The following is a 27,840-nucleotide window of genomic DNA, read 5'->3' as shown; positions in this document are numbered from 1 at the left end:
AATCGGCAAAATCAGTATGAGGGGAAATCGGCTAAATTGGCTCAAAGGAAATCGGCAAAATCAAATTGGGGAAATTCTTCATTGATAAACAAGATTTCTTACATAAAGAGCTGATTGCTCTCAAAAGGAAGTACTAGGGGATATATTGCCCCGTCTACTACTACTGATCCTATGCTAATGGTCCTATCTATGGGTCGTCGCTGCCCTCGTCGTCGCCGTCGTCGCCGCTGTCGGCGCTACTCCCGGCGGGCTCGTCGTCGCTGCTCCAGCGGCCGCCGACCGGGCCCTCATTGTCCTCATCCTCCTCGTCAGCGTCGTCGTCTTCGCTGTCGAAGTCACTGAGGTTCCCCGGCCAGGGACAGAAGCGTTTGGCCGGCGGCTCGTCGGAGGAGGTGTCGTCCTCCTCCTCCTCCTCCTCCTCCTCCTTCTCCTCCTCCTCCTCCTCGGGAGAGGTGAAGTCGTCGCAGGAGAAGCGATCGTCATCGCTCTCCTCCTCCGTTTCCCCGTCGGCGAGGAAACGGAGGTCGCTTTCCCCGTCGGTCAAGGACTTGTCGTCCTCAGACCAGACGGAGAAGTCATGGCTGGACTCCTCCCCGGCCTCGATGGCGCGGCGGGTGTTGGCCGCGTGAACCTCCTCCGGGTTCGGCTCCGGCGTCGGCTCGCGGGAAGAGGAAGACTGGGTGGAAAGATCCGATGAGACAGAGGAGGAAGAAGACATGGTGGCGCAGGAGGGCTTTTGGAGTGCTAATGCGAAGGGGATGCGGAAGCAAACTGTTTGGAGCGGTTAAATAAAAGGGGATATAGTGGAAATTCAATGCCACAGCAGTTTCCGAGGAAGTGGTGCCTAAAAGAAAAAACTGCCAGGTCACGCGGAGAAGTTGAGAAGGCAAGGCATCATGATGAAGGATACTGCGACGGTTCTGCCACGACATGACCCGACGAAGAAAAAGCAGAGTGATTTTGGAATTATCAATTCCAAAACCAGGGGGCATGTGTTATCACCAGAATTTGACCGAGTCAGAGGTGGGCCGCGATCAAGATGGACTTGAAGAATATACATGGAAGAAATACGTGAATCGGCCTTTATATGCAAAGTTTGGGCTAGTTAGCCCGTGTATCTGTAATATAGTAGATCGCATCTTAGATTAAAAGATAGAGTTTAACCCGTGCACGGTTAGGTGCACGCCTAAATTAGAAAGTCCCCTGGACTATAAATATGTATCTAGGGTTTATGAAATAAATAACAACCAACATTCACCACAAATCAATCTCGGCGCATCGCCAACTCCTTCGTCTCGAGGGTTTCTTCCGGTAAGCATCATGCTGCCTAGATCGCATCTTGCGATCTAGGCAGTATAAGCTTCTTTGTTGTTCATGCGTTGCTCGTACTGAAGCCTTTTTGATGGCGAGCAACGTAGTTATCTTAGATGTGTTAGGGTTAGCATTGTTCTTCATATCATATGCTATCGTAGTGCAACCCTTAGACATCTAGCCGCCCTTACACCTATCTTAGGTGTAGGGGCGGCACCCCGCTTGATCATTATTTAGTAGATCCGATCCGTTACGGTTGCTCCTTGTTCTTCAAGGATTAGTTTAATATCTGCAATAGTTAGGCCTTACAAAGGGTTGGAGGATCCAGCGACGCGTAGGGTGAAGTTTGCTAGCCCTAGACAGGATGTTCCGGGGATCAACCTCGTGTTGGTTTTTAGGCCTTGTCTAGGATCGGCTTATGATCACCGTGCGTGACCGCGAGGCCCAATCGTGAGTAGGATGATCCGATTATGCGGTGAAAACCCTAAATCGTCGTAGATCGTTTTAGCTTTATCTTGATCAAGCAGGACCACCATATATTCGTGCACCTCGTGCGAATCATGGGTGGATCGGCTCCTTGAGCCGATTCACAGGACAACCTGAGAGCCGATTGAGGCTCGTATTTAATGTTTACGTGTATGCCATGCAGGAAACTAAGCGAGGCATCTCCATCACCTTCCTGACCAGGTATAGGTCAGGTGGCACGCCCTTGCACCAGCATCGGACGAGTGTGCCGGAGTCTTTGCGGGCCGTCGCTCGGAGGGACCAGGGCCAGCCGCATCCCTAAGTTGCTCCCGGCTCTCCTGTGTTGCCCGTCGCTGCTCGCCGGTGGGTTTCTGACCGCAACAACTAGCAACTAATATTTTTGTATTTTGATATAGTGCAGCAAACAAAGTAGTAAATAAAATAAAGCAAGACAAAAACAAAGTAAAGAGATTGGGAAGTGGAGACTCCCCTTGCAGCGTGTCTTGATCTCCCCAGCAACGGCGCCAGAAAAAGAGCTTGATGGCGTGTAACTCACACGTTCGTTGGGAACCCCAAGAGGAAGGTATGATGCGCACAGCAGCAAGTTTTCCCTCAGAAAGAAACCAAGGTTTATCGAACCAGGAGGAGCCAAGAAGCACGTTGAAGGTTGATGGCGGCGGGATGTAGTGCGGCGCAACACCAAGGATTCCGGCGCCAACGTGGAACCTGCACAACACAACCAAAGTACTTTGCCCCAACGAAACAGTGAGGTTGTCAATCTCACCGGCTTGCTGTAACAAAGGATTAACCGTATTGTGTGGAAGATGATTGTTTGCAGAAAACAGTAAAACAAGTATTGCAGTAGATTGTATTTCAGTAAAGAGAATTGGACCGGGGTCCACAGTTCACTAGAGGTGTCTCTCCCATAAGTTAAAAGCATGTTGGGTGAACAAATTACAGTCGGGCAATTGACAAATAGAGAGGGCATAACAATGCACATACATGTCATGATAAATATAGTGAGATTTAATTGGGCATTACGACAAAGTACATAGACCGCTATCCAGCATGCATCTATGCCTAAAAAGTCCACCTTCAGGTTATCATCCGAACCCCGTCCAGTATTAAGTTGCAAAACAACAGACAATTGCATTAAGTATGGTGCGTAATGTAATCAATAACTACATCCTTAGACACATCATCAATGTTTTATCCCTAGTGGCAACAGCACATCCATAATCTTAGAGGTTTCTGTCACTCCCCCAGATTCACGGAGACATGAACCCACTATCGAGCATAAATACTCCCTCTTGGAGTTACAAGCATCTACTTGGCCAGAGCATCTACTAGTAACAGAGAGCATGCAAGATCATAAACAACACATAGGTAATAACTTGATAATTAACATAACATAGTATTCTCTATCCATCGGATCCCGACAAACACAACATATAGTATTACAGATAGATGATCTTGATCATGTTAGGCAGCTCACAAGATCCAATAATGAAGCACAATGAGGAGAAGACAACCATCTAGCTACTGCTATGGACCCATAGTCCAGGGGTGAACTACTCACTCATCACTCCGGAGGCGACCATGGCGGTGTAGAGTCCTCTGGGAGATGAATCCCCTCTCCGGCAGGGTGCCGGAGGAGATCTCCAGAATCCCCCGAGATGGGATTGGCGGCGGCGGCGTCTCAGTAAGGTTTTCTGTATCGTGGCTCTCGGTACTGGGGGTTTCGCGACGGAGGCTATTTGTAGGCGGAAGGGCAGGTCAAGAGGCGACACGAGGGGCCCACACTACAGGCCGGCGCGGCCAGGGCTTGGGCCGCGCCGCCCTGTAGTCTGGCCGCCTCGTGGCCCCACTTCGTCTCCTCTTCGGTCTTCTGGAAGCTTCGTGGCAAAATAGGACCCTGGGCGTTGATTTCGTCCAATTCCGAGAATATTTCTTTACTAGGATTTCTGAAACCAAAAACAGCAGAAAACAGCAGCTGGCACTTCGGCATCTTGTTAATAGGTTAGTTCCAGAAAATGCACGAATATGACATAAAGTGTGCATAAAACATGTAGATATCATCAATAATGTGGCATGGAACACAAGAAATTATCGATACGTCGGAGACGTATCAATATTTTAGTGAGGGATCATCTTATAATGCTACCGTCGCGATCTAAGCAAAATAAGATGCATAAAAGGATTAACATCACATGCAGTTCATATGTGATATGATATGGCCCTTTTGTCTTTGCGCCTTTGATCTTCATCTCCAAAGCACGGACATGATCTCCATCATCTTCGGGTATGATCTCCATCATCGTCGGCGTAGCGTCAAGGTCAATGGCGCCGTCTTCATGATTGTCCTCCATGTAGCAACTATTACAACTATTTTGAAATACTACTCAACATGAAATTTAAAGACAACCATAAGGCTCCTGCCGGTTGCCACAATACAATAATGATCATCTCATACATATTCATCATCACATTATGGCCATATCACATCACCAAACCCTGCAAAAACAAGTTAGACGTCTCTAATTTGGTTTGCATATTTTACGTGGTTTAGGGTTTTCGAGAGAGAGATCTAATCTACCTACGAACATGAACCACAACGTTGATACTAATGTTTTCAATAGAAGAGTAAATTGAATCTTCACTATAGTAGGAGAGACAGACACCCGCAAAGCCTCTTATGCAATACAAGTTGCATGTCGAACGAGGAACAAGTCTCATGAACGCGGTCATCTAAAGTTAGTCCGAGCCGCTTCATCCCACTATGCCACAAAGATGCAAAGTACTCAAACTAAAGATAACAAGAGCATCAACGCCTACAAACCATTGTGTTCTACTTGTGCAACCATCTATGCATAGACACGACTCTGATACCACTGTAGGATAACGTTGCATAGAAAACAAAAAATTTCCTACCGCGAACACGCAATCCAAGCCAAGATGCAATCTAGAAGACGGTAGCAACGAGGGGGTATCGAGTCTCACCCTTGAAGAGATTCCAAAGCCTACAAGATGAGGCTCTTGTTGCTGCGGTAGACGTTCACTAGCCGCTTGCAAAAGCGGGTAGAAGATCTTGATCACGATCGCTTCCGGCGCCACGAACGGGCAGCACCTCCGTACTCGGTCAGACGTTCGGTTGTTGATGAAGACGACGTCCACCTCCCCGTTCCAGCGGGCAGCGGAAGTAGTAGCTCCTCTTGAATCCGACAGCACGACGGCGTGGTGTCGGTGGTGGTGGAGAAGTCCGGCGGAGCTTCGCTAAGCGTGCGGGAAGTGGAGGAGCGGGGCGGCTAGGGTTTGGGGAGAGGGGGGCGCCGGCCACTATAGGTGGTGCGGCCACCTTGTGCTTGTTGGGGTGGCCGGCCCCCTCCCCTTGCCCCTCATTATATAGGTGGAACCCCAAGTGTTGGTCTCCAAGTCTTCGAATAAGACCCAAACCCAAAACCTTCCATATGGTTGGCAAACCTACCCAAGCTAGGACTCCCACTAGAGGTGGGAGTTCCACCTCCCATATGGGGGGTGGCCAGCCCCCTAAGGGGGAGTCCACTTGGGACTCCACCCCCACTAGGGTTGGCCGGCCATGGAGGTGGAGTCTCATGTGGACTCCACCTTCCTTGGTGGTTTCTTCCGGACTTTTCTAGAACCTTCTAGAACCTTCCATAGAACCTTCCGCGTCAATTTATTTCACATAAAATGACATCCTATATATGAATCTTATTCTCCGGACCATTCCGGAACTCCTCGTGATCTCCGGGATCTCATCCGGGACTCCGAACAAATATTCGAACTCCATTCCATATTCAAGTTCTACCATTTCAACATCCAACTTTAAGTGTGTCACCCTACGGTTCGTGAACTATGCGGACATGGTTGAGTACTCACTCCGACCAATAACCAATAGCGGGATCTGGAGATCCATAATGGCTCCCACATATTCAACGATGACTTTAGTGATCGAATGAACCATTCACATACAATACCAATTCCCTTTGTCACACGATATTTTACTTGTCCGAGGTTTGATCTTCGATATCACTCTATACCTTGTTCAACCTCGTCTCCTGACAAGTACTCTTTACTCGTACCGTGGTATGTGGTCTCTTATGAACTCATTCATATGCTTGCAAGACATTAGACGACATTCCACCGAGAGGGCCCAGAGTATATCTATCCGTCATCGGGATGGACAAATCCCACTGTTGATCCATATGCCTCAACTCATACTTTCCGGATACTTAATCCCACCTTTATAACCACCCATTTACGCAGTGGCGTTTGGTGTAATCAAAGTACCTTTCCGGTATAAGTGATTTACATGATCTCATGGTCATAAGGACTAGGTAACTATGTATCGAAAGCTTATAGCAAATAACTTAATGACGAGATCTTATGCTACGCTTAATTGGGTGTGTCCATTACATCATTCATACAATGATATAACCTTGTTATTAATAACATCCAATGTTCATGATTATGAAACTAATCATCCATTAATCAACAAGCTAGTTTAGAGGCATACTAGGGACTTCTTTGTTGTCTACATATCACACATGTACTAATGTTTCGGTTAATACAATTATAGCATGATATATAAACATTTATCATAAACATAAAGATATAAATAATAACCACTTTATTATTGCCTCTAGGGCATATCTCCTTCAGCATCCAGTGTTGATGTGGACGATGATGTTAGAAGGGATTTCTCCGAACCACTTGACGAAATCTTGAGGGATCAGGAGCTGGCTGAAGGTGGGCCTGAAGACAAAAAGGAACTGGTCCGGCCCTACCTCGTCCTGGAAGTGGCCGACGTTAGCCACCCTTCGCTGTTTCGACGGTCCCTCGTCTGTGGTCTAGGTGACTCAAGCTTGAGCTTCTCAGTCTTCCAAAAGAAAACATGGCACTAGAGATGTGCCTGCTCACAAGTATAGATGAAAATGGACATTGAAAACATTGGTGATGCCTCATACATTGACTCACACGGAAGCTGAAGGGACTGCCCTCAAACTAAGTCTACTGTGCAAGTAATGCCACACACACAACTAAATTTGAGGGCAGCATCTTACCTTGCGTTGTGCCTTTGTTGAATCACATGCCAATGCAGAAGTGAAGAAGCACACAAAGCCTTATACATTAACTTACACGGTAGGCATATGGAGTGGCCACAAACTAAGTGTAGTGTGCAATGACTGTGGCCCACATGACTAAGTTTGAGGCCACCACCTAGCCTTACATTGTGTTTTTGTTCAATCATTAGCCAATGCACTAGACAAACAAAAAGAGGCCTCATATATAGGATCACATGATAGGCAAATGGACTGTCCGCAAACTAATTCTAGTGTGCAAGTAATATGACACGTATGACTAATTTGAGGGCAACACTCTGCCTTTCGTTGTGCCATTGTAGAATCATTGTCCAATGCATTAGATAATCGAAAATGAGGCCTCATATATTGGATCACAAGGCTGGTAGAGGGACTGACCACAAACTAAGTCTAATTTGCAACAAATATGGTACACATGACTATGTTTGAAAGCAGCACCCTGCCTTCCGTTGTGCCATTATTCAATCATTGGCCAATGGAGTAGATAAACCAAAAGGAGGCCTCATATATTGGATCACACCAGACAGAGGGACTGTCCACAAGCTAAGTCTAGTGTGCAATGAATATGGCACACATAACTAAGTTTGAGGCCATCACCTTACATTCCGTTGTACCATGTTCAATCATTAGCTAATGCAGAATTGAACAAGAAAAAACATGCAAAGCAAGGTACCATAGGCCTCATAATATGATGATATATAGAGGAGATGATTGATTAGAACCTACCATGCCATAGGTTCTGATCAATCATCTCCTGATACTATGATTCCTGGTTATAATCATCGGCCTAGTTCAATGAGAAACAACACAGGTAGTTGTTCAAATAGAGTACATTACGATTGGTACTTAGGGTACATTACAATTCTACTTAGGGTACATTATAAATTCTTCCTAGATCAACCTTTCGCAGGATCTCTACAATACATCTACAATACATTCATCACTCATCGCAAATATCCTCGATCCTCTTGAGCTTATCCTTGATTACAAAGTTCACTTGGAGTAGATCGTATATTGTCATACTCTAGCTTTCTCTTTTCAGCCTCCAAAGCCTTTCTTTCTGCCTCCCATTCCTGTTTCTTAGCCATCATCACTTGTGCTTGTGTTCACTGTAGATTCTTGAGCTGAGAACTTTGTTCTTCAAGTCCTGCCACTCCTCTTGCGTCTGAACAAACTAGCGCGAAACAGCTTAATCTTTCGCACAACAATCAAAACATGCTAAACCCCAGCACAAAATACACTTCCCCTCTTTGCATGCACAGTAAAATCTGATAGTTTGACCAATGCACAGTCCGATCTACAAAGGATCTACCGCGACTGGAGATTAGAGTAACAGATCTCAACAAATCGGGACCGTGAACAACAAGAACTCAACAAAAACAACAAGCAATGTCGACGAACACGTTGCAAACATCTATCCAAACCCCATCCTAATGGAAACCCTACCATATCTAATATGAATGTCGTCGCAAATGCCCAAGCATGGCCTGTTCTGGCACAACGAGTACGAATGTGAGAAGAAGAGGTCGTTACCGCTTTTGTTCCGGTCCAGGACTAGGTCGAGTTCACGGCCGAACTCAAGATGCCGATGAAGACTGCAAAGCAGGTTGCGGCTGATGTCACGGTGTTGCTCATTGTCGTCTCCTCCTCCTCCGATACCGGTGCTCCTTCTTGCGGCGGTGCGGCGGATTGGTCGGCGGGAGGGAACCACCTCGTGATGTGATAGTTTGGGGGGTGAGAGTGAGGTCGCGAGTGAGACAAAGGGGAGGGGGGGTGAGGCTAGTTATGGTACGTGTTCCCAAAGGGACGCGGCATTACCGTCTCCCTTCCCCACGCATGAAACCTTCTCGTGACAATGGGCCTCACGTGTGTTCCCGAAGGTGGGTCTGTCCCGGGTGCTTGAAAACCTGGTTCGTGCAAGAACACGGCGGTCTACAGGCAACCATACGGCCCGTTCCACGTCTCATCCCATGCAAAAAAGGTTCTCACAGCCTATCAAACGCGCCCCAAGAGAACAAGGACCACCTCTTGTCCTACCTCATCACCCTACTTTTCTTGCTTCTCCATGATGCACAGTTGGATAGCAAGTTTGATGACCAGGAGATGGAGCGTGTCAAGGTGGTCGGACTCTGGTGCGGGCAACCTAACCCTTGCGCCGTTTCTTGGGTGTGTTGCGGTTGGTGGCGCTGCCGCCGAGCCTCCCGGCTGATGATTATTTTGGTTCTTCAGTAACCACCGCCTGCACGACCCATTCAAACGAAACAGCGTTAATTCGATGATCGCCTATCTGGGCATTTAGGATCGTTTAAGAAACTAGATGACCCGTTGCGCTATCGCGCAAGTGCAAATGAAAGTGTATTAATATGTTAATGGATGCTGGCATATAGGACGGTAATTTCATAAATAATTTATTTCGGTGCTTAAATCTATATTTTTGGTGATTGTTCATGTCTTGAGTTGCTATATACGCATCAAATATGACGTTTATTTCTTATCCCTATAAATTTTACAGAATTATACAGGATGTTTCATACCAAAATAGTTGTAAGACGATCTTTCATGTATTGGTCATTCAAAGTTAATGCGGAGAGTATTCACGGTTCTACTATATTTGCCTTCCATTTTTGCCATGAGATTTTGTTTTCCTATTTCCTGGTATGGTCCATTGATATTAAATATTTCACAATTTCTATAACATGTCAGGCTTTACCGGAACCACATTGGTAAGCAACATATGCTATAAAACTAAATCATCAATCTATCACGTGGATGTCTGCACATTATGAAGTTTTGTCAGAAATAAACCGAAATAAGCAATGACTAAACCGAAACTTAGCATTGATTCAAGATGGAAAATCGTGCATCTTCCTCAAATTTTAAACTGAAGGCCTCAGCCCTGCTTTAAATTAATAAAGCGTCAACACACCATACAAAGTCAGGATACATAACGAGCAACCGCTCCCACACCGTACACAACGACACACAGGTCCCCAGACCTAACAAGAGCTACAGTTCACAGCACCAAATAAGATAAAGTTCATCACAACAAGGAAGCACCATCCCCCTGATACAAAGTAGATAAAGGAAACTCGGCGACATCAGGAGCCCGCCTGCACCACCAGATCCGCATGCATCCGCCTAAGAGAGTCCATCGCCGCATCCACGAGGCCTCTATCCTTCCACTTCACCAGCATCCTCCATTGCTGCATGTAGATGATCATTTTGAACAAAGCGTCAGCTGGTTTGCTAATGATAACGCCTTCCATAGTTAGCTTATTACGAATATTCCATAAGTCCCAAGCTAACGCCGCAAAGGAGAACCAAACTACTCGTCTATACGCCCCAGTCAAGCCATGAGAGATAGCAAGGAAATCGCCTGCCCCTGCAGGGTTCCAGGAGCAATGCAGGAGCTCCCTAACTCCCGCCCATAAGAAGCGAGCCAATGGACACTTGAAAAAGATATGATCGCAGTCCTCAGGCTCACCACAAAGAGAACAAAGCCCATTAGACGGACCTCTCCGTTTGGCCACCTGCATAGAGCAAGGCAGTTTACCCCAAAGGAGTTGCCACAAGAATACCCTTATCCTCGGAGGCACCCTCGTCCGCCAGACTTCTCTAAAGTGCGTGACCGCCGCTCCCTGCGACAGCCGGTAGTATAGGGACTTAGCAGAGAAGTCACCAGAAGCCTCCAAGCGCCAGGAGACCACGTCGTCATCGGCGCTGGCCTGGGTAACGTCTAGCTCCCTAGTGAGATTGTCCCATTCAACCGTCTCGGCAAGGGAAAAAGGGCGCCTAAACCGCAAGCGCCAACCCGGGCCGTCCCTGGCCCCCAGCACCGTAATGAACGGTGAGTCACAACAGTTGAACAGCACCGGATACCTATCTCTGAGCGGAGCGGTGCCCAGCCACCAATCCAGCCAGAAGAACGTCCGTTTCCCATTGCGGACGCAATGCTTGGTGCCAAGCTTAAAATACCACTTGACTCTCTGGATGGAGTTCCAGAATTGCGAGCCCTTGGTAGGTACCAACGGCGAGAAGAGGTCATGCTCCCCGAGGTACTTGGCTCTGATGAGATCCGCCCAAAGCCCATCCGCATTGTGGTAGAGTTTCCAAACCCATTTGAGCATAAGCGCAATGTTCATATGCCTAGTGTTGAGGATACCCAAACCCCCAACCTCCTTAGGTCGGCACACCGTTGCCCAATCAACCATGTGATACTTGCGCTTATCCCCCACCCCTTCCCAAAAGAAGCGGGAGATCTTCCTCAAATCACGCATGTGATAAACAACCATGTCAAGATGTACCTGCCATTTTGATTCAAGATGTACATGCCAAGCTAGATGTACATCCCACTGCCAAAACCAAAATCTCAGTGAAAAATGGACCCGGAGTCGTTAATTACAACTTCCACACAGGTAAACTGTGACAAATAACTATTCTGCAAACAACATTTTTACTACTGTGGTAAACCATAAAAGATAATACCTGAAACATCACGAGATAGTTAAGTTTGTGCTAAATAAGAGAGAACTACAGTGTAGAGAATACCACATGCACAAACATGGAATCCCTTTTCTTTATAGAGCATGGCAAAGGCATATACCATCTTGTTTATAGAAGGTCTGCCAGCAAAAATCAACAAGTAAAATCAAAAGGAACAGTACATATGATAAGCTACCAAGCAAGATCATCTATCTTGTCTAACCGAACACCATTCCATCTAGCCTGGATAGTGCACAAAAATCTGAAACTCGTATATTAGCAGCCTTAGGATAAAATTACAGAGCATATGGCCATATAATTCTGAAACTCATACCAGTTTACATCTTCTCTGAAATTTAACAACCTCACAAGTTCTAATTCCTGAACACTACAACTCGACTGACTATAAAATCCGGTCGAATCCGGTCGATCTTGAGTGGAATCTCAAGCGCACGCCGCCCTGCGCTGGTGACAGTATCAGCTTGCCCAAGGCTGAGCTTGCCCAAGGCTGCAGGCAGCGCTGAAGCGGCCCGGCCGCGCGTCTGTCTCGTGTCCAAGGAGTACGTCGTGAGTCGCGTATTCTCATCTATGGAACTAAAAAACGGAAACATCTAACAACCTTAGATGCATGCCACATATCAGCCATTTTATTTTGTGCTTAGGTTCCTTATATGTCAAATACACTGTAATAAATACCCTCAGGTAACTTTTGCTGAAGAAATATCACTTCATGCATAATTTAGGTATGAACTGTAATATATATAACACTAACAGATATACATACTTTCAAGACACTGTCATACGAGTATTTTTCCTTGAGAACACCTAATGTAGCATGAAGACCTGAAACGTAAGTGAGTGAGCACAACAAGCAGGTCTTATTACACACAAAATATGAAAGTTAATAATTCTGCAAGGACATCTTGCCCTTTATAAATTATGCTGCATCTTAAAATTCCGAAGTGTTAATTCATGATGACACACAAATTGTTCACTGAACCTAACATGGAAAAGTAACAACCATGTGTCGGCAAGTTGTTCAATGAACCTAAAATGGAAGAGTAAGAACCCTATGTCAGCTGGATTAAATCTGCAGTACATATTGCATCAAAGTTATGATAATATTTATGACTTTATGCCAAAAAGAGGGAGGCTGGGGTCAAGGGGAAAAGTGAGGGTCCAGCTAGGACAAAATGTTAAGTATGACTAAAAGCATAACGAGCATAGTGCAGATTCTTCAAAAAGATATGTAATAAAATATATTAATGCCTATGCAAGCAATCCTACAAAACTATCGAATTAAAATTAGAAATCTAAACATGTGCACTGGCTTTATCTTGTAAAATAGACCATCAAGCTAATACCCTACTTGGCTGTACAGTAAGCAACTCCCACCTAAAATTGAAGAGACAAGAAAGAGTTTCCTGGCCGAGGACATCCGTAACCATGCATTGTTGGGATCTGGGTACCACCATGACCACGCTCGTAGGCGTGGTTCCCTACCACCGCTCTTCACCTTTTATTATATGGCCTAGGGATTAAGAAATTTTACAATCAACACTATTATCGATGACTTTAAATATATTGCTCTGGCTAAAATTGCTGCTCTTCTTCTTACAAAAAAAACCCTGTAGATATAAATAGAGGAGATGATGTGGAGGGAGGCATAGATGTGGTCGATACTTTGCAGGAGGGAGCAACCCTATTGTTGTGCTAATCAAGCAGACCAACAATGATCAGACCCTCCAAAAAATCACCCTTTCGCTCCTTTCCTGTTCCACCAAACAGAGAGATGCATTATTAGATCGATCTAAGACTGGAAAGCATTAAGGCAGTATAAAAATTGTAACAAACACCTCCACCGGAGAAAAAGTGAGAAGCAACAAAGCGAGAAAGATTGAATGATGCTGGATACCGTGGAAGAGAGAGAGAGAGAGAGAGAAATACTAGATCTTAGTAGGATAAGCATACCTAGAACAGCCATGGAGTCCATAAAAACCAATGATGGCTGGTGCTACTATCGGTCTCCTGGACACCCAAACCCTAGATACAAAATAAAAATTAAATTAGAGGAATCAGATGAGGAAGCTCCCGTGGGGAGGGCCAGAAATATGATAAAGGGAGAAGAATGCAGATATGCTCAGGTGGAGCACGAACAGCAACCATACCAATCTGAACAAATTCTCCAACTGCACATTCCCGAAACAGACTATTCATCAAATCTCCACTAAAAGGATGAACTATTGTAGTCACTTGCCATTATCGCGGTCCATAGGTAGAGGCCCCCATTGTTCTGCAGTGGCAGAACCCTCACATATGCAGGTACTGTGAATATAGAAAATAATAAAGGTTGCTTGAATAATTGGTAAGTATCAAAGGAAAGCTTGCATTGTGCAACAAAATGATAAAAGCCTCTCTGTGAATAGAAATAGAGGTTAAAAACCTTGGCAAAGATGGAAAACTTCAGTATAATTTCAGCTTTGCCTTCCGCCACATCTGCAGGTACAACCGCCGCAATCCCAAGTCCACACCAATGCATTACTCCTAGATATAAAACGAGCAACGAATATTGTGACTCTGAAATTTAAGAAGGGGGCAAAGAACACAAACATATTAAAATTTTCATATCCACATCATAGAGCTTAAGCTCCTATAGCCACACATGTGTTCCTATAAAATCTGGAATTAACATGACCAAAAGGTTGGTATTTGTTATACTTGACAATGCGTGCCCCACTTTAGTAAAACAGGGATTCCCCAAAATGGCCAAAATGAGGATTAGGGGATGGAACTCAGAATTCAGTATACAATCTTTACTGTCCCTTGATGGTGATGGTAATAGTGGTTGATACTGCATCAGCAGCCCACCATGGCGTGTCTCATCATGTGCATCACAAGGCTATCAGGTATATAGTTTACAATTACCTGACCATCCCACGGCCTTCCACACTAAGTTTTGACACCTCAAGGTTTGTTGGTGCCTTCAGCTGCTGCAATTTCTTGTTCATCTGCATGCCCAACATGAAGTGATTAACGTTTAACTTCAGCAGTTTACACACCACATGACAGTTATTAAGATATGGTACAAATAGCCATTTTATGTAAGTTGGGGGTAGAACCTTCAGCTGGCTCTAGTCTTCGACTACTTGCTTAGCAAGTGCCCTAATCAGTTCAGGGTAAATTTTGGACTGTCACTCCAGGGGGCAAACCTTCGTTGATCGTCCGATCGGGTCAAAACAGTGAATTTTAGTTCCCACATCGAATAACAGCCGCTCGATGCGTAGTCTAAAGATGGTGCTTCTGGTCTAGAAGCATTCTCTAATCCTCAAATCTTGTGCTCTTTTCCAATATTGGTCCAATCTGTATTTTTTGTTTACAGTTAGTCATATATGGAGAAAAAATCTTAAGCATCAAATTAAAATGCTTAGAAAGAACAAGAAATTACCTATTTATCAACCAGTTCATTGGCTGATATATTTCTTGCTTGCTCCCTTCCTGTTCCAACAAGCAGAGAGAGCCATTCCTAAGAGGAGAAGAAGTTGATTAGATCAATCTAAACTGACATAAACGAACTCGAAACAATACCTCAACCAGAGCCACACCAGGCTGGACGGAATGCATCGCAACGCATACTTGCGCCGGAGCCGGAGGACTCCCAAGGCCACCCCTCCTCCCACTATTTATTGATAGCCTGCTGCCACACGAGCAATGATGATACCAATTAATGAACGAACTTTGGCTTAATACAAAAACGTAGGATATGAGGCGACTTAAGAGACTCCAATGTTACCATTCAGATCAATGACAGGGTACATGAGAAGAGACACCTTGATCTGTAAAGATGACTTAGTTAATTTAAACACGCAAGAATGCAAATTTATACACTAAGCATTGCCATGTAAAGATGGAAGACCTTGAGAAAATCCAAGTTCAGCATTTTTTTTGTAAATCTGATGAAGAATTAACTTGCGTCAAATTTAAACATGACTTGATTAATGAAAGTGGACTGACATACTCTACATAAGAATATTTGATTATCTGAAAGTTGCATACATCATATACTACACCCTGCAATGCATCAATGTATACATCAATAGAAACTTGAGGCAAACCAAACCGATTGGAACACACTCAAACTCTAACTCTAAAAACTGCACCACACCATGCAACATTTCTGGTATAAATTCCCCAGTGTTACAATCGAGATGCACAATAAACGAAGAACGAAATGTAAAAACACTGCAGGGGACACGAGATTTTAACGTGGAAAACCCTTGCAACACACAAGGGAAAAACCACGGGCGCCAGCCAACAAAACTTCACTATTTCGGTGGTGTTTACAAACGCCGTGGGTGTACAATGATGCGATAAAACCCTAGCGGCGGCTTACAGGGAATATATATAGATGGTGGCAACGATCCGTGCCCAAGCCTCCGGCGACGGGCCTCGCTCCGCTCGTCAGAGGTTACCCTCCCTTTAGTATATGAATTTGGATCATAATATAACAAACTCCACCTTGAGACAAATTCCTTGTAGCATGAACTTCAACAATCACCTGAATCAACAAAGAAAAAAACACTTGCTGGCGCCAATAGCCTCTTGGGCTAAACAGTTATACCAACCAAGCTTGAGCAAAGCTCAAACTTGGACACAGGGACATGCTTAGTCACCATATCAGTAGGATTATCATGAGTACTAATCTTGCATACCTTCACTTTACCTTTTGCAACCACATCTCTGATTGCGTGGTACTTAATATCTATGTGGTTTGTCCTCTCATGGAACATCCGATCTTTCGTAAGATAAATACCACTTTGACTGTCACTGAACAACTTAATGCAAGAATTATCTCCACAAAGCTCGGCATATAAACCTTTCAGCCAAACAGCCTTTTTAATTGCCTCAGCAATAGCCATGTACTCAGCCTCAGTAGTAGATTGTGCAACAGCATCCTGCAAAGTAGCCTTCCAGCTAACAGCACATCCACCAACAGTAAACACATAACCTGTGAGGGACCTTCTCTTATCCAAATCGCCAGCATAATCTGAATCCACATATCCGGCGAGCCCCTCACCAATCCTGCCAAACCTCAAGCAAGCTTTTGATGTGCCGCGAAGGTACCTGAAAATCCACTGAACAGCTTTCCAATGTTCTTTACCAGGATTAGCCATGTATCGACTGACCAAACTCATAGCATATGACAGATCAGGACGTGAACAAACCATGGCATACATCAAGGAACCAACAACACTAGAATAGGGAACTCGAGACATGTACTCAATATCATCTTCAGAGCTAGGACATTGCAAAGCTGACAACTTGAAATGAGAAGCAATAGGAGTGGTAATTGACTTTGCATCATGCATATTAAAACGATGAAGAACTTTCTCAATGTACTTTTCCTGACTAAGAAACAACAAACTAGACTTTCTGTCCCTTTTAATTTCCATGCCTAGTATTTTCTTAGCAGGACCAAGATCCTTCATCTCAAACTCACTACTTAATTGATTCTTTAAAATAGTGATCTCTTTCATGCTCTTGGCAGCAATCAACATATCATCAACATATAGCAGCAAATAAATAGGTGATCCATTAACAAACTTGATATACACACAACTATCATACTGAGATCTCTCAAAACCATGTGTAAGCATAAATGAATCAAACCTTTTATACCACTGTCGTGGCGACTGTTTCAGACCATAAAGGGACCTCTTTAATTTGCAAACAAGATCCTCCTTACCAGGCACAACATAACCTTCAGGTTGGTCCATATATATCTCCTCCTCCAACTCACCATGCAGAAAAGCAGTCTTTACATCTAGCTGCTCAAGCTCAAGATCATGCATAGCAACAATACCAAAGAAAGCACGAATAGAACTATGCTTCACAACCGGGGAGAATACATCATTATAATCAACACCTGGAATTTGACTGAAACCTTTTGCTACTAACCTTGCCTTAAACCGTGGAGGCTCATTAGGAGACAAACCTTCCTTTCTTTTAAATATCCACTTGCAGCGGACAGCCTTCTTTTGTTTAGGCAAGTGCACAACATCCCATGTGCCATTCTTCTCAAGCGATTGCATCTCTTCTTGCATCGCACCTACCCACTTCTCTTTATCAGCCGAAGCAATGGCTTTAGTATATGTAGCTGGTTAAATATCATGCTCCACATGTTCAACACAACTCAAAGCATAATCAATAATATCACATTCTTGAATTAATCGGGTAGGAGGTGTAATATTTCTCTTAGGGCGGTCAGCAGCAATAGACCGTCCTTGTCGCTGAACAAAAGGTGGTGAAGGTGGAACATCATTATCATCATTGTTGGTTTCAGGAACCACATTTTCATTCTCCTTTGCGTGCTCCACCTGCACGCCAATTCTGTGCTGCTCATCATCAGAAACATCAGGAGAATCAATAGCATCAGAAATATCAGTAGACGGACTATCATTAAACATAATCGCCTCATTAAAAATGACATTCATGCTCAAAACAATTTTCTTAGTTTCAGGATTCCATAATCTATATGCCTTAACTCCTGAACCATAACCAAGGAAGATGCACTTAACAGCCCTTGGCTCCAACTTTCCATTATCAACATGAGCGTAAGCAGTGCAACCGAAAACTCTCAAATCTGAATAATCAGCAGGCGAACCAGACCATACCTCAATTGGAGTTTTCTTATCAAGTGGAACAGAAGGTGACCTGTTGATGAGATAACATGCGGTGGAGGCTGCTTCAGCCCAAAAACTTCTATGCATCTTTGCATTAGACAACATACAGCGAGCCCTCGAAATAATGGTCCTGTTCATGCGTTCAGCCACGCCATTCTGTTGAGGGGTGTACGGAATGGTATGATGTCTTACCATCCCATCATTGCGGCAAAACTCATCAAATTCATTTGAACAAAATTCCATACCATTGTCAGTACGGAGTATCTTAACCTTCTTTTCAGTTTGGGTTTCTACCATAACTTTCCACTTCTTAAAAGCATTAAAAACACCAGATTTATGTTTCATGAAATATGGCCACACTTTCCTTGAGTAATCATCAATAATAGTAAGCATGTAACTAGCACCACCATTAGAAGTTCTACGGGACGGACCCCAAACATCAGCGTGTACATAATCTAAAATGCCTTTGGTGGTATGAACGGAAGCATTAAATTTTACTCTTTTATGCTTACCAAAGATGCAGTGCTCACAGAACTCAAGATTACCTAAATCGCAGCCATCAATTAGCTCTCTCTTTGCCAATTCTGCCATGCCAAGCTCACTCATATGTCCAAGACGCTTATGCCAAAGGTTAGTCTTACTAGTTTCATCAGAACTAACAGCAGCAGCAATACCAGGCAAAGTGCTACCTCTAAGGACATATAATTTCGCAGAATTCATATCACCAATCATAATAATGAGAGAACCTGATGATACCTTCAAAAGTTTGTTCCCACCTTTGTACTTGTACCCGTCACAATCAAGGGTACTCAAAGAGATCAAATTCCTCGCCATGGAGGGTATGTGTTTCATTCCTGTCAACGTGCGTGTCATCCCATCATGGGTCTTGATCTGAACAGAACCAATGCCAACAATGCTGCACTGGTTGTCATTCCCCACACGCACAAAATCTCCACTCTGCACAGACTCATAAGAACTGAACCAATCTTTGTTACAGCAAATATGAAACGAACATGCAGTATCAAGAATCCATTCATCATCACGTGAAACACATGCAGCCAAGACAGCTAAGCAATCTCCATCAGAACTATCACTACCAGCAACAACAGCAGCCTCACCCTTACCGGTGACAACGGTAGCCTTACCATTACCATCATTATTTTTCGGTTGGTAAGTTCCGTTCCTTTTCTCCTTGTTCTACAGCTTCCAACAATCATCAATATTGTGGTTATATTTCTTACAATACCTACAGAACTTGTCACGTCCTTTGGACTTTGAGCGACCTCTGTCGCCCTTGCTCTTATCTCTGTTGTTGTGGTAGTAGTTATCTCGCTGCTCAGGCCTGCCACAGACCTCTAATGCCTCCGCCTTGGAGGACGAACTTTCAGCCTGCACCATAGATTTCAGTTTCTCCTTTTGTTGGAGAGCATCATAAACTTCCGCGAGAGTTAGTTTGTCGCGGCTCAATAATATGGTGTCACGAAAATTACTGAAAGAATTAGGCAGCGAGCATAAAAGAAGAAGACCTAAATCCTCATCCTCATACTTAACTTCTATAGACTGCAAATCAGAAACAATCTCTTTCCAGGAAGATAGGTGATTCATTACCGAACCTCCCTCTTGCAACTTATGCGAGAACAGCTTCATCTTCACGTGCAATCTGCCCGTGAGATCCTTGGACAAACAGATCTCCTCTAGTTTGACCCATAACTCGGCGGTGGTTTTCTCCTGCAGCACTTCATGCAGAATATTATTGGACAGATGGAGTTGAATCAACGATAAAGCCTTACGGTCTTTCTGCTTCTCCGCATCGGTCCAGGTATCCTTCGCTTTCTCGCCGAAAGCATCGATCGCTTCATCCAGATCTGAAGATTGGGCGAGAATCGCTCTCATCTTCACTTGCCACAAAGCAAATCTCGTGGTGTAGTCCAGCTGCGGTAGATCGAACTTCAGTGACAACATCTCATAAACCCTAGATCCAAAGAACACGGGCTCTGATACCACTTGTTACAATCGAGATGCACAATAAACGAAGAACGAAAAGTAAAAACACTGCATGGGACACGAGATTTTAACGTGGAAAACCCTTGCAACACACAAGGGAAAAACCACGGGCGCCAGCCAGCAAAACTTCACTATTTCGGTGGTGTTTACAAACACCGTGGGTGTACAATGATGCGATAAAACCCTAGCGGCGGCTTACAGGGAATATATATAGACGGTGGCAACGATCCGTGCCCAAGCCTCCGGCGACGGGCCTCCCTTTAGTATATGAATTTGGATCACAATATAACACCCAGGACCCTATCCATACATGTATATACATATGACATGCTATACACAAACACACAAGCATTCACAACTAAATACCCGTGGCTATTGGATCTGGAGATCCAAGACCATGACAATAAGGCGGGCTGCAAGCAGCCTAGGAAGGTGAAACAAGACGAGGCAAAGAAAATAAAGAAACCCACCAGAAAATGAGACCACCAGCAGCCGCGGCCACCATCTTCCACCAGTTGTGCGTGCGGCCGGCCACCATCGTCCACCAGTGGCGCAACGCCGCGCACGGCCGGCCAACCTACTCTCCTCCCATGGCTTCTTCGTGGTGAGATCTGCATTTCATCAAATACGTGTGCATGCATTTCATCAAATACGTGTGCATCTGGCCATGGTTGACCTGCTCCTAGAGATCCTCTTCTTCTGACTTTTCTTACTTAAATCCTTGTCCAAATTGCAAAAATCTGCAGCAAGCCATACAAAACATCAATCGTCTTGCTACTTTAAGATCAATGGCCATCGACTTAAAAATCTCTTTTTTTGCTGTAGCCTAAAGAGGAGAACCCAGAACCAAACAAAATCGAGATCCAAAAGGAAATTTAGGGAAATAAGAGGCCGTTCTAGGAGATGGAATAAGAAGAGTTGGGGAATCACCTAGTTCTCTGGTTGATTAGTCGTTCCCTTCCCAGTGTTGGTCGCTACACAAAAGAAGAGAAACGAGAAGTTAGAGATGGAGAGGAGGGTGAAGCACACCTCACCAACACAGGCAGCGAGAAAGCAGGGATCCGCTCATGGTGGACTCACCGGCGCGCTCGCAACGGCTAACCCTAGCCCGCCATCTCGTCGAGCTCGTCGGCCGTGGTCACACAGCCGGTCTCTCAGCGCCACCTCCTGTGGAGGCGCTCGTCGATGGGCCCTGGCCGCCGCAGCCGGTCTCCCCCGCGCCGCCATCGACCTGAGTCGGCGGCTGACGCAGCCCACGCCCGCCTACACTTGGTAGGGCCACGCCCGCGACCGGTAGTGACAGTGGCCTCCCGGTGGTCCACACAACAGCGCCTCACAGCCACTTTTCTTGGTCCCGCTATCCCGATGCGAGGTATGAAGCGGCAGCGGCAGCGCCCGCGCTCCCTCCTGCCTCTGCTCATCCCTTTTGCAGCGCCCCTTCTTCGGCGCCTTCGGGAGGACGAGAGGAGTCGGTGCGGATCGGGGGAGGAGGAAGAAGGCGGCACGGATCGGGGGAGGAGGAAGGATGCGGATGATTGGACTCCATTGGGGAAGTGGAGAAATGGGGATTGGGGAGGAGAGGAGACGCGGGGATTGGGTGCCCCGCGATCTAGGTTTTTACTGCTCTCACGGGTAGGAGAAAGAAGGTAACGCGGACGAACACATGCGGCTGTCTCAGACAGGCAGCCCCCACACGCAGCTGGTCCCATGAGTCATTGGCTCGTTTAAAGACAAAAGGTGCAGAAAAAATGACTGCATCTAACGGCCACGGTGACCCTCTCAGGTTCCTTGGATGTCCGGGTCATCCTGCAACATTTATAGGAAGGAATTTCAAGTACTACGTGTAACTAATAAAATCACGTATGCTTCACTTCAAAAAAGAATCACGTATGCTTGAATTGAACCAAATTCTTAACAAAATCTGAGCTACGTACTTGAAAATGATGTGTTCTTGTAGGGTGGCTGCTTCTTGTTGCTTGGGCGACAAAGTTGTCGGCTTGTCCGGTGAGCGGCCTCGGGGCTGGTGTAGGTGCCTGAGCAGCACCTCTTGTGTGGTAGGGCCTCGTAGGCGGCTCCTGTGTAGTAGGGCCTCATTTGCAGTTGCTTGGGAGATAGAGCCGGTGGCTCGGTGGGTGCGTGTTCTGAGGACCGGCATGCGTGTTGCCGATGAACCGGGTTTTGCCTATTTTTCTGTAATTAACGGGGCCACTTTTTTCTTGATCAATGGATCAGGTAAAACTTTGGCCTTAGGTAAAAAATATAGTAATAATATTTGGCGTACCCTGAATTTTAGGATGCAAGAACTATTGTCGAGGGACCGGCTAGGGGGCTCCGATATACGTCATGTGCAGTCCGCGTTAGGGCATCTTCAGCATTTCGGACCTCCAAAATGACCGTTTGCGTCGCGCGGCGGACGCGAGACTGACCGTTTTTATCCGCGCGTCCGTTTGCACCTTGGGGTTGCTCCAGCGGCGCGACGCATTTCCGCGTTTGCATGAAATATGAAGTTTCGAAACAACAAAATAATATTCAACGAAGTCATAGTTATTACATTTAAATTTTAAAAAGTCTGCATGCAAATAAGATAGTACTCCTCTAGGCATGATCTGCATGGCCAGCCAATGTCCATTGATGCTCAATCAGATCCGTTTGCAGCTGTTTGGAGACGTTCTCGTCAGTGACTTCTACATTCCTATGTAGATAGTCCTGCCAAGATGAAGCTCCAGGAAGTGGCGCAACCAGCTCACCTTGGAAATCCCATTGGTTCTCATTGCGGCCATCAGGACGCTCATTCTCAACGATCATGTTGTGCATGATCACGCAGCATGTCATCACCTCATGCATGGTCTTCAGCGACCATGTTCTTGCCGGGTGACGGACAATTGCCTACCGAGCTTGGAGCACACCAAACCCGCGCTCCACATCTTTCCTGCAAGCCTCTTGCATCTTCGCAAACCTTCTCGTCTTCTCGGAGTTTGGATTACGGACAGTTTTCACCAATGTGGCCCAGTCAGGGTAGATGCCATCAACAAGATAATATGGCTTGTCATATGCATTTCCATTGATCTCATAGCTCACCCGGGGAGCTTTGCCTTGCATGAGCCGGTTGAAAACCGGTGATCGGTGCAACACATTGATGTCATTGTTGGAACCGGCCATGCCAAAGAATGAATGCCAAATCCATAAATCTTGAGATATGACAGCTTCAAGAATGACAGTTCTTCCTTCCTCATGCCCGCTGTACGCACCCTGCCATCCAAAAAGACAGTTTTTCCACTGCCAGTGCATGCAATCTATGCTGCCAATCATTTCTGGGAAGCCTCTAGACTCGTTGATAGACAGGAGGCGCCTTGTATCCTCAACAGTTGGCTCCCTACAGTAATACTCTCTGAACACGGCAATCACGGCTCGGCAAAACCTGTACATGGCCTCAAGACAGATGCTCTCACCCATTCGAAGATACTCATCGAATATATCCGCAAGCATTCCATATGAGAGCATGGGAATAGCCGCGGAGCATTTTTGGTAGGAGGTGAAGCCTAACGCACCTGTTGCATCGTGCCTACATTGAAAGTAGGGGTCGTAGTTTCTGACGCCCCGTAGAATGACCAAGAACAGGTCCCTTGACATCCTGTATCGGCGTCGAAAATATTTTTCCGGGAAGATCGGATTGGTGAGGTGGAAGTAGTCCTTGTGGAGGCGGCCTGCCCTTCCACTCTGTTGCGCGGCAGGTTTTTGGAGCGCCCCTTCACAGAGCCCCGGTGCTGCGGCCCCGGGTTAGAGGTGAACTCGTGGATCATGGAGTCTGCTGTAGTTGCCAATGTCTGCGTCGACTCATCGGACTCCTCATCGGAAGAGGAGTCGACGACCTCCGCGCGGAACTTGTCCAACATCTGCCACATGTCCATCTGTGTGGGTACAAACTGCGGATCAATGGCCGCGCACAATAGCGCCGAATACACGAGTAGAAACCTACCGGCGCAATTGAACGAACAGGTCGTGGGCGGCGCGGAAGGGCGGCGCAACCGGGAGCGTTTCGCCCGAAAACAGCCGGCAGGTACGCGGCGGAGCACGCTCCTGCTCTCCCGCATGGCAAGAACGGAGCCGACGCCGACTACTGCGGCGCTACGGCCGTACGGCGGCGCTAGGGGTGAGGGTGGTGCCGTCGCACTAGGGCAGGAAAGAAGGGGAACAAGAAGCAAATCGAAGCGGTCGATTTCGCTGTCTCTGACATGCGGGACCGGGTAAGAAATGGAGGACGCTCGGAGCGACCGCCGAGCGTCCGCGGAGACACAAACCTGGCGCATATTTGGGCCAGGTTTGCGTCTCCGCGAACGGTCCGGTCACTTTGCGTCGCCCCGCTGGAATAGGCCCCAGACGTATTTCCGATCACGGCAGACGTGACCGTTTTTGTCGCGCCGCTGGAGATGCTCTCATAGGTGGGGATGGCGATGATGATGCCGGAGGTGGAGTAGATGCCCGCCCGGGCACGACACTAACGGTCTCCACAACTTTATTCTCCTCCCTTATATTGCACGTCAGCGACACTTTATGGATCGGAGGAAGTACTGTGCTTCGGATGGCTGGGTAATATGCGAGATTGCTAGGCTTAAGCGTTTGGCCGTCCTAGAATGCGTGTCGATGGGGCTGGGGATGACGACGTCTCTGCATTCCCGACGAAGGAAGTGACTGCGTGTACAACAGGCAAGTGCACTCGGCCACCCGTCACGTCCAACTGCAACTATGTAACCTGGTTTCCTTTCCTGCAATCGTTGTCGCAGAGAAGATTGGCAGAATAATGCAACCGTGCCCACTGTCTAACTGAGATTTTCTTACAAAAAAGTGCTTTGAGTTGCACTTTTCTGTTAAAAAAGTGCAATTGCACTTTCGTGCAGAAATGTGCAATTAGACCGAGTTACACTTTTCTTTGAACTGCAGTTGCACTTTTCTGAGATGACTGGGACTTAAGAAAATCTCGACATGAGTACAGGGTTGTCTCCACCAACTCCAGGAAATACGTACAAAACCAAAATATTGAAAAAAGTGTGTGGTGCTCATTGTCGGTGTATTGGCCACCGAGCATGGTTTATATCGAGGGGTGATCTCTTGGGTGATTGCGTCCCTCACCAAGTCACCACCACTAATCAACTCACCACCTAGCTAGCCGGCCATGGCTTCACCTCCATGGGTTCGCCTTCTGCTGCTCCTGGCCGTCTTCGCCGCTTGCCACGCCCGCCGATTTATTGAAGAAGACGTCGATGGCAGCATGACCACCCAGCCCCTGCGGCCATCTGTAATCTCATGCTCAACTTCCGGCAACTACACGGACAGGAGCCCGTATCATGTGAACCTCTACCGGCTCCTGTCAGCCGTCCCCATGGCTGCCGACTCCAACGGCTTCTTCAACGGCACGTTCGGTGTGGCAGGTGACGAGGTTTTTGGCCTTTTCATGTGCTACGCCAGCGACACGGACCCTGAGTGCCAGGACTGCCTCGATCGCGCACCTGGAGGTATTATGAGGCTGTGCCCCCGCAGCCGTACAGTTCGCGCCGTCTACAAATCCTGCACCCTCCAATACTCCAGTGAGTCCTTCTTCTCTGTTGCTGACCTTTCCATCACCGACAGCGTCGACCTTTCTTTTCCACCCCAGCCTGAACAAACCGCCTACCAAAGCCAGTACGACCGACAGGCTTACGAAAATTGGGACAACGGAGTTGTACTTGTAGGATACGTCGTGGACACGGCTGGATTGAGCCAGACGAGGTTCCAGCTGATTCGTCGGCTCACAGTGAAGGCCGGCCAAGTGGCCATGCGGATTGCGGAGGGTACACAGCAGTTCACCGACGCGCAGTGGGTGCGGGCAGTAGTGCAGTGCACAAGGGACCTGCCAGCGAGCGAGTGCACTCGCTGCCTCTCCAACTACACCGATCAGCTACCACGAATGTTCCCGAACAACAGCGGCGGCGCCATCAAAGGGCCGAGCTGCTACCTTCGTTATGCCATCCTGGCCAACAAACCACGGACGGTGCGGCTGGAGAGATATCGGTATAGTGAGCAATATGAGAAAGAGATGGTGGAGCGTGAATCTTATCGTGAGAGGGAGAGAGTGGCACAGCGACGAAAGGTGGTTACCATCGCCAGTGTTGTTACCATCTCCGTGGTGCTAGTGGTGTGCCTGATCGTCATGTTGGTTTGGTTCCTGAGACACCGGTGGCGAAAATGGGTGGTACTGGCCAGGGTTGCCATGAGATCATACCTGGAGAAATTGCTGAAACTGATGGCTTACTACCGTGGCAAAAGGGTATATCAAGATGAGCTCGACCAAGGTACTGCCCCAGGCGATTCACATACAATGAGCTCGCAGCAGCCACCGATGGCTTCTCCAGCCAAAACAAGCTAGGCGAAGGAGGATTTGGGTGCGTGTACAGGGGGTTCCTCAAGGATACACACCTACACATCGCCGTGAAGAAAGTGTCCAAGAGCTCCCGTCAGGGTTGGAAGGAGTTTGTTGCCGAGGTGAGGATCATCAGCCGGCTCCGGCACCGAAACCTTGTGCAGCTCCTTGGATGGTTTAACGGTGGCGACGAAGGTGATCTCCTGCTCGTCTACGAACTGATGCCCAACGGCAGCCTGGACGCTCACTTGTACAAGCCGGACCACTTGCTGCCGTGGACAGTCAGGTATGAGGTCGCGCTTGGCCTTGGCTCCGCACTGATGTACCTGCACCAGGATACAGAGCAGTGCGTCGTGCACAGGGCGACGTCAAGCCAAGCAATATCATGCTGGACGCGTCCTTCAGTGCCAAGCTTGGTGACTTCGGCCTTGCAAGGTTCGTCTGCGATGGCCGGGGCTCGCTCACGACCGGTGCAGCTGGGACGCTTGGGTACATGGACCCAAAGTGCTTGTTCTCGGGCACAGCCAGCATGGAGTCCGACGTGTACAGCTTTGGTGTCGTACTGTTGGAGATCGCTTGCTGCCGAAGGCCAGCCGTGGCCCGAGATGATGACGAGGGAGCCGTCATCCATCCTTGAGGCAGCCGATGTGCGGCTGGACGGCAAGTTCGTTGAGCAGGAGATGGAGCGTGTCATGATGGTCGGGCTTTGGTGTGGGCACCCTGACCCCAGCCTAAGGCCATCCATCAGGCGATTTACACAAAAATAATCCTTTGTTGCAACTATAGCACAGAGTGATCCTCCGGGCAAACTATTTCACCCATCTAATCCTTTTGTGTGGCGCCCCTCCCATGGATGAACCCTTTGCTTCCCAATCCTAGGTCATGAGTTCGAACCTCCTCACCACCTGAATTTATTTTTATTTTTAAAAATTATGCTAGACATTGTAGTATGTTTAAAACATGAAATCTAGCCTCGTACTGTTTTGTAGAGTTTTTTTATCTTCTTAGATGTCAACCAAGCAGGTAGTACACAGAGCACTACGGCAAAACAGGGCTTTGCCGTGCAGCCTAAACGCACGGCAAAGGGGCAAATCGGCTCGGCAAAGCCTTTGCCATGCGGCCGTGCACGGCAAAGATTGCTCGGCAATGACCCGCCCGGCAAAGCTGTCTTTGCCGTGCGTCGCGCGAAAATCGCACGGCAAAGGCTTTGCCGAGCGACGCAGCGTTGCCGTGCGATTTCCTTTGCCGTGCGCTGTGCCTCTTTGCCGTGCAGCAGTCTTTGCCGTGCGCTTCCACTCCAACCCACACGGCAAAGACTTGGCTTTGCCGTGCGCTTCTCTTCCACCCTGCACGGCAAAGATACCTACAGCAGCACCAGGTGGGC

The 27,840-nt window shown here is 47.0% G+C and overlaps 3 long non-coding RNA genes and 1 pseudogene across 3 annotated transcripts; 1 reads left to right on the top strand and 3 right to left on the bottom strand.

Moving 5' to 3' along the window:
• Positions 1-13,348: 13,348 nt before the first annotated feature.
• LOC139831229 (uncharacterized) lies at positions 13,349-14,391 on the bottom strand. The gene is made up of 3 exons (XR_011745902.1): positions 14,304-14,391; positions 13,547-13,922; positions 13,349-13,421 (listed from the first exon to the last, which is right to left on the bottom strand). It is a non-coding gene; the product is annotated as an uncharacterized lncRNA (long non-coding RNA).
• A 112-nt stretch (positions 14,392-14,503) lies between these two features.
• Positions 14,504-20,693, bottom strand: LOC127298714 (uncharacterized). The gene is made up of 4 exons (XR_007850057.2): positions 20,533-20,693; positions 14,964-15,069; positions 14,824-14,901; positions 14,504-14,738 (listed from the first exon to the last, which is right to left on the bottom strand). It is a non-coding gene; the product is annotated as an uncharacterized lncRNA (long non-coding RNA).
• A 5-nt stretch (positions 20,694-20,698) lies between these two features.
• On the bottom strand, positions 20,699-21,731 carry LOC139831228 (uncharacterized). The gene is made up of 3 exons (XR_011745901.1): positions 21,143-21,731; positions 20,993-21,036; positions 20,699-20,802 (listed from the first exon to the last, which is right to left on the bottom strand). It is a non-coding gene; the product is annotated as an uncharacterized lncRNA (long non-coding RNA).
• Positions 21,732-25,232: 3,501 nt separating this feature from the next.
• LOC127298718 (cysteine-rich receptor-like protein kinase 6) lies at positions 25,233-27,200 on the top strand (annotated as a pseudogene).
• Positions 27,201-27,840: the final 640 nt, after the last annotated feature.

This window comes from Lolium perenne, chromosome 5, assembly GCF_019359855.2.
Source record: "Lolium perenne isolate Kyuss_39 chromosome 5, Kyuss_2.0, whole genome shotgun sequence".
NCBI classification, from domain to species: Eukaryota; Viridiplantae; Streptophyta; class Magnoliopsida; order Poales; family Poaceae; genus Lolium; species Lolium perenne.
This window is presented reverse-complemented; position numbering and strand designations above follow the sequence as displayed.